This window comes from Ips typographus, linkage group LG2, assembly GCF_016097725.1.
Source record: "Ips typographus isolate SLU linkage group LG2, UJ_Ityp_2.0, whole genome shotgun sequence".
NCBI classification, from domain to species: Eukaryota; Metazoa; Arthropoda; class Insecta; order Coleoptera; family Curculionidae; genus Ips; species Ips typographus.
This window is the reverse complement of record NC_138423.1, coordinates 12,265,265-12,273,555: the sequence shown is the minus strand read 5'-3', so window position 1 is coordinate 12,273,555 and position 8,291 is coordinate 12,265,265.

Genomic DNA, 8,291 nt, shown 5'->3' with positions numbered 1-8,291 from the left:
TTCAGATTAACATTTAGCTCAAAATAAACCTAATATAAGCAATCATACCACTTTATAGTATTCAGAAAGGTTTTTTTGGCTTTTTTTCAGTTTTTATAAAATAAATTTTCTCCGTTAATATGTGTGAGTGAATGGAACGCTGGATCCAACCAAAAATAAACAAAATCATAAAATAGGGTTAGGATGATTTGATTCTAATATGTTTTCTTTTTCTGAAATAAGTTTAATACTTAAAGCCAAAATGGTTAAATAGTTCTTGAGACGACATTTTTTAATCCTTTTCTTCTCAGTTATAACATTGAATATACATTGCATCTAAACCACGAATTTTGGGTTCACATTTTGGATAGAAGACATATGATATTAGCAGGACCCAGCACACGAAAAACGAATGTAAGACGTATTCTTATTTATAGAAAAGAACACTTTTGTCCTCCAAGACCTCCTGATTTGCCATATGAAAATACAGTTTATTATACACCATAGAAACTCTTCCAAGATATTATATCGGGCTTAAACAATATTCTACTCAAGTTTACAATCATTTCTTTAGCCTTTTGTCACCAAATAAAACATTATGTTGTTTTTAAGGTTAATAACAGAATCTAATCTAAGGAAACTAGTAATAAAAGCTTTTCTAAGTATTCGGTATTATTGTGGCATTACCTTATATATTGAATACAAAACATAATTTAAAATAAAAAGAAAATGTAGTACCTACACCGTTGATTACAAGAACTTAATCTAACCTATCAGATTTAATTATAGAACCGTTACAGGGTGTCCGGATTTAGAGTGTTTTGACAGGAAAACCCAATTTCCCGACTAGATAGAAAACTACTAGTATACATGTCTACAGTTTAATTTTTGAAAAAAGATTAATGGCAAAAACTGTATTCGATATCTTGTCAGTTTGTGCTAGAGGGCGTTTTTCAAATTTCGCCCATTTTGAAAACTTCTTACAACTTTTTATTTTATTAAAATATCTAACTGAAACAAAAACATCCTTAAGGCACCTTTTCGATGTCATTCCAGTGCCGTGGTTGTTTTTTTGCTAATGTCCTCCGTTTTCTCAAAAATGTACCTAACTTTATTACGTTAAATTGAAATGACAGTCATAACTTTAAAAAATGTCCATTTTATGCTATTTACTACAATGGAAATATGTCTATATGGTAGTTAATCTAAAAAATAAGGAAATATTACACTTTTTGTTTTTATTCAAGTTGGCTTTGACTCAGGTTTTGATATCAGCTGTCAAAAAAGACTTTTATTTATTATTTTATGTTTAAAATTACTGCGTTTTTAACTTTGGAGATAAAGTATTTTATCTTTAATTATTTTCTATCGTTAATTTAAAAATTAGTTCTTTAGTCGTTAGTTACTCTAATATGTGTGGAAATACTGAAAAAGTAATTTGATATTGGGTCAATATCAGTTACTCATTGCAAGTTAACTTCAAATTTCAGTTATTTGTAGGAATAACTATAAGACTAATATATAATTATTTTGCTTCAAACTACCATAGACATAAATGTTTAAAGTACGTACGTAGTAAATGTTTAAAAATATAATTTTTGAAAAATTATAATCGATTATAGTTTTTTTTTAAATAAGAAGCCTATGTCAATTATTGGGAAAACGGAAAGCTAAACACGGAATCACATCGAAAAAGTGCCTTAAAAATGTTTTGGGTTTTACTTCAAAATTTTAATAAAAAAAAAGTTGTGAGTTTGAAAGAAGAGTTTCCAAAATAAGCAAAATTCAAAAAACGCTCTTTAAATCTAGAAATATGGTTTTTGCCATTATTAATTTTTTCAAAAATTGAGCTGAAACGCTGTACGCTAAAGTACTGGAATTTTCCTATCTAGCCGGGAAATGCAGTTTTTCTGTCAAAATACCATAAATTATGTCATGAAATAAGCTCAGAATTAGTTACAAACGTTTTTCAAAATTTCACTATTCTTCATTGCACACTTCTGTGTCACTTACCGTTACTAGTGTTACGGTTTGGGCCTACTATGCTCGATACTCGATGAAACCGATGCGCCGTAATATCTGGCCGGGCGCGTATTAAAGTAGGCCACAGTTAGGAAGCGCCGCACCTGGAAGATTCGAAGCAAATCGCGAAGCGTTTCGCGGTCATTCTAGAACGTGATTTGTGAATATAAAAGAAGCGGCGTCGGAGAGTAGAGAGTAGTGTAGAGTAGTGTGGATTAGTGAATTTGGGAACGCGGATAAGTTTAAATAGCGGAATAATTGTGGAATTGTAGTAGTGTTTTTAGTAGCTGTGTTAATTATTGTACGGAGTGTTTTGAAGTGTAATAAATTTATTAATCGTTGAGTTAAATTGACTTTGTGTGAACCCACGGGAAAATCGTAACAATTGGTGTCAGAAGTGCGATCAGACTTTAGTGCGACGTGAATTGGAACTAAACTTCGGGTTAGAGACTTGTGTTCAGAACCGGACTAGAGATTTTCGGAACAGTGGTGTGTTAAATTTATTTTATGCCAATAACAAGACGTCAAAGTGCAAACATGGAGGCCCAATTTGCAGCTATTATGGCAATGCTTAAACAAGACAAAGAAGAACGACAACAAGACAAGGAAAAACAAGAAAGGATTCGACAACAAGACAAGGAAGAACAAGAAAGGATTCGACAAGAACAAGAAAGGATTCGACAACAAGAGAAGGAAGAACAAGAAAGGATTCGACAACAAGAGAAGGAAGAACAAGAAAGGATTCGACAACAAGACAAGGAAGAACAAGAAAGGATTCGACAAGAACAAGAAAGGATTCGACAACAAGAGAAGGAAGAACAAGAAAGGATTCGACAACAAGAGAAGGAAGAACAAGAAAGGATTCGACAACAACAAGAAAGAATGCTACAACAAGATATAGAAATGCGTCAAGAAGATAGAGAGCGGCAAGAAAAACGTAACGTAGAAATATTGAACGTTCTAGCACGGAACAAGACAGAAATCCAAGAGTATGTAACCCATAGTCTCAATGATGTTCGGGAGGACATTAATAAAATTCAGAACGTTGTTCGGGAGGACATTAATGATGTTCGGGAGGACATTAATAAAATTCAGAACGGTGTTCGGGAGGACATTAATGATGTTCGGGAGGACATGAATAAAATTCAGAATGATGTCGAGATAAAGCTACGCGACTTAGAGCGGAAAATTGACAGCAGAGGAGCCAGCTCTACAGTGATCACCGGAAACAAGATCAAGCCTCCCACATACGATGGTCAAACTTCATGGGCAACGTACCAACTCCAATTTGAGGCCGCTGCAAATGCAAATCGATGGAGTAACGAGGAAATGGCTGTAGCACTGGTGGTGGCATTACGAGGACCTGCATTGGAGCTGTTACAGACGGTGCCTATAGCCCAACAAAGCAACTATGAAGCATTAGTAGCTGCATTAGAACGTCGTTATGGGGATCAACATAAGAAAGGACTGTATCGAACGCAATTAATGGCAAGACAGCAGAAAACTGGTGAAAATCTAGAAGAGTTTGAAACCGAAATTCGTCGCCTTGTGCATCTGGCTTACCCAGCCGTCCCGGATGAAGTCCAAGAAGAACTTGTGGCACAGTATTTTGTAGATGGGATTCGAGATCCGGAGGTAAAGAAATGGCTGAAGATGTTCAAAGGGAGCAACAACAGCGAATTACTGGTTCGAGCGCTGGAAATTGAAGCTGCGTGCAATGATTTAAAGCCAGAGCCTATTCAAGAGGAAGGAGTACCGCCAGCCGATCATGTTGCTATATCAATAAATAAAATTGAATCAATGTTCGGCCAATTAGTGCAACAAATGGCAGCATTAGGAAATGGTCAGTCCAGACAGTTAGAACGGTCACGTCCGATCACGAGAGTGGAGTGTTATCAATGCGGACGTACGGGACACATTAGAAGGAATTGCAGACAGCGGTCTTGTTCTCCAAACCCACAGTGTCGACGAAACCAGGACATCAGAACAAATCACCGGAACTCCTCTGCTAAAAGAAACATTTCATGTTATATTTGTGGACGTAAAGGACATTACCAATGGAATTGCAGACAGCAGTCTCGTTTACCGACCCCGCAGAACTGGCGTAACCAGGAGCAGGAAATGAAGAACCCGGAAGGACATTTACCGCGATATGTAGAGGATCGTCAAGCTTTGGATAGTGACTTAAGGTATCGGAAAGGACAAATTCATAATGGTTGGAGGATTGGTCAAATTGCGAAGGTGACAGATAAAGAGGCTACAAAAAGAATGAAGAGCAGCGTTTCTATGGAAGACATAATAAAAGGACAGCACTCAGACTCTGATTTGAACGTAATCAGAAGATGGTTGGAGAAGGATTTGAAACCGGATTGGCAACAGATTTCCAGATATGGACCAACAGTAAGGGGTTACTGGTTGCAGTGGAATTCGCTTCGACTGCGAGATGACTTAATTACTCGCAAATGGGAAAGTCCAGACGGAAAACGCTTTGTTTACCAAACAATAGTGCCCAATTCCTGCAAAGAGAATGTGCTGAGAGAACTACATGACAGTCGCGGAGGAGGACACTTTGGAGTAAACCAGACTTTGGCTAGAATAAGAGATCGATTTTACTGGATTAACTTCAGAAAGGACGTTGAGGAATGGTGTAAACGGTGTGACCAGTGTTCGTTACAGAAGGGATCCAGCACAATTCGGGAACTTGAGAGAGAGAAGATGAAACCAAACAACAACCGTATGAAGATGACACTGGACCACAGACCAACTGGTGGCAATTATAAGGAAGGTGATGCCGTGTGGATGTTTCAACCCAGGAGGAGCAAAGGATTAAGTCAAAGATGGCAACGACACTGGGAGGGACCTTACCATGTGGTAAAAAGGTTAAATGACGTCGCGTACAGAGTCCAACGCAGCCCCAAAGGCAAGATGAAATTGTCCATCTGGACAGACTCAAGAAATACCAGGGATTAGATGAAGCGGATCGGGACGATCAGCTTTAAGAGGGGGGCAGTGTTACGGTTTGGGCCTACTATGCTCGATACTCGATGAAACCGATGCGCCGTAATATCTGGCCGGGCGCGTATTAAAGTAGGCCACAGTTAGGAAGCACCGCACCTGGAAGATTCGAAGCAAATCGCGAAGCGTTTCGCGGTCATTCTAGAACGTGGTTTGTGAATATAAAAGAAGCGGCGTCGGAGAGTAGAGAGTAGTGTAGAGTAGTGTGGATTAGTGAATTTGGGAACGCGGATAAGTTTAAATAGCGGAATAATTGTGGAATTGTAGTAGTGTTTTTAGTAGCTGTGTTAATTATTGTACGGAGTGTTTTGAAGTGTAATAAATTTATTAATCGTTGAGTTAAATTGACTTTGTGTGAACCCACGGGAAAATCGTAACACTAGTAATCTCATACCGTTTGATATCTTTACTCGTTTCTTTGCTTTTTCTTTAGTAAACTCAATATTTCTATATTAAAAGTGTAATCTGTTAATAATAAATATTCCATAAGTTCGAACTATTAATAATTCCGTTTAATCGGGATTAAAGGTCGGCTCAAATTGGTCAAGTTACACACTAAATGAGCTATAAATCAATCTCGCAAATAATAAATCGCTCTGATAAAGTAGGTTTTTGTAAGGATAATAATAAATACATTTTATCATCAATCTAAAACCTGCCTGGACGCAGGCACATTCACTGTTAAATCCGAAAAATTACTACTTAATCCAGCTACACTTTTTTTGGTAATCATTTACTGATTAATTATTTATTAAATGCACTTTATTTTGTTTTTCTACTTGAGAGGTTGCTTATAATTAGAACTTTATTAAATTATGACCTTACGATGATTATCCCAAAGTCAAAAAGAGTATGACCAGACCAGGTCACTAGTTTGGATTCCGTTGCTACTGGTTCCATAGCATCTGACTCTTCAGGGGTACTATTAACAGGTACTTCTAAGTCTATGTCTCGATGTGTGTCCAATAATTTTTGGTTTCTGCTTCACTTTTTAAAGCTACTCTCCTCATGGAGCTTTAGTTTCAAGCACTTTCAGTCGTTTGCAGCCTTCCAGTCACGGTCTTCTTGATTCCAGGGCACTGGGGTAAGTCATTTCTTTGCAACATAAGAATTCTGGACCTCAGACCCTGCTCATCTCCAAACCACGAGAGGTCTCGTCTCGACCTGACTTCATGACACTATTTTGCTGCTTTTGCTCCATGAGATTCAGACCCTTTAGTACATAATCGGTTGTGTTGGCGACGATAACCGAATGATTGAATTCATACTGTCCAAACTTGATTTTCGCTTCATGGATTCCCAAAACACACAATGAATCATCCCCCGCTGTTTCTAATATAAACTTAGTTCCGGTAACACCAATTGTGCATTGCTTCACAATATTTGTCCTTACTATGGTACAACAAGTCCCAGTGTGGACAAACATTTGACAATTTCTTCCACAAACCTTGTCATTCACTATCAATCTGGTGTTGTTCTGCTGAAGTGGAGCTGCCTTAATTACTGTAGGTAAAGATTGACAGAGTTTTCCGGTCGGCGTTTGCTTTTGCAAAACACTGGCTAGCATTTTTCTTCCCTGATTCACCATTCCTTTTGGTTTGGGGCACTGACGTCTTTTTTCACCACAGTTCCAGCATTCCAAGAATCGCGTAAATGGCTTTGTTTCTCCTGTTTCACCTATCCTGGCTGTCTATTCTTCTGGGTTTAGGGCATTGAGGTCAAATATGCTTTTTCTCTCCATAGTTCCAGCATTCAAAAGTGCAAGAAAAGGCTTCGTTTGCTCACTACGATTGTTATGCCTTTTTACTCTACTACATATTTCCATTAGCGCATATCGTAACGTCTCTAGTTGCCGATTCAACTCTGACGGGCTGATTGAGTTGAGAGGTCAGAATTGTCAAACATGTTTCTATATTCCGGTGCACAGGTTCTTACTTGACGCACTCGCGCATATCTTCGTGACCCTTCTTTTACCGCCTCAAACTCTAAGGCATAAGCAAGGGCATCATGTAAGGTTTCTTTCATCTTTTAGGCCTCTTCCAAACGCTCTCTAATGTCCTGGGACACAGTTCTGTAAGTCAGACCAACTAACCGAGCAATGTCTCGTGGTTTCAAACCTCTTGTTCAGATGTTAAATCAAGTCTTTGTAGTTCTTATAACAATTTTCATTCAAGGTCTGCAAACCCTCCAGGGCTTCTTCTCTAAGTGACAGAAATTCATGTGTGGTGATGGTTTTTTCACTCGTTGTCCAGTGGTTTGCTTCAGGAGGTTACCATCATAAACTGCAAGTTTAATATTAGAAGAAGCATTTGGAATTTGGAAACATTGTTGGCTTGCGACTTTTCTTGCAACTTGTCAACTTAGTCTTGTAGTTTGTGAACAGTTTTCTCCACTCCGCCTATTCGCCCCGTCACTTCTTCAATGATGTGGGTAACTTTTCCCTCACAGATTTCCATCTCACTCTTCTTACTCACAAAATCTAACTTTTGTTCTTGTTGTTCAAACTGGTCTTTTAGTTGGCTTTTTATGTCATCTAGTTTTGGGTTTTGACTTTTTTTTATTCATCTCTTTTAATTTTGCTTCAAACTGATCTTGACTATAACTTGATTTAATCTTTTGGAGGTTATCATCCGTGAAGAGGGGAATGACGTAGTAATGTGTGTTTCGTCCCAGGAGCTGCCTTTGAACTCGTCAGTAAGGCTTGGCAGCCCCTTACCTTATACACGTCAGTATGTGAATGACTGCGTGATATTGGAGAATTAGGACTGTATTTCTGGTTGCATATTTGTGAGAGACAGTAGTTGCAAGGCATGTCGCCCCAATCTCCTTCTATTTTAATTCCCTCTAACTTACTTTCTTGATTTTCTTGGATTGTTTTCATGGATTTTATCATCTCCATGAGTTGTTTTATTGTTTCATCCATTTTCGCATTTTGTTATCGGGTACTCACAGATATTCAACCAATTCAACCAACTCTTGTTGTTTCTTCGCTTTCTCATGGATTCGGTCTCCTCTTCCTTCTTCCTAGATCTTCGAATCCTACTTTTGACCCCAAATGTACTGTTTTCACACAAAAACTCTATTAGCATTTAAACTCCCAACTTTGACATAAGTCCCTCTCTCTCACAAACTGCTGAACTACGACGTTCGAGAACGTTTACGAAGTGACCACTAGGTATAACCTCAAATTACAAAATCTCCACCGTAACAGTATTTTTAATATTTTTTTGGTAAATGTCTTAAGTTAATTTATAAATCAGTAAAAAAATTGATGA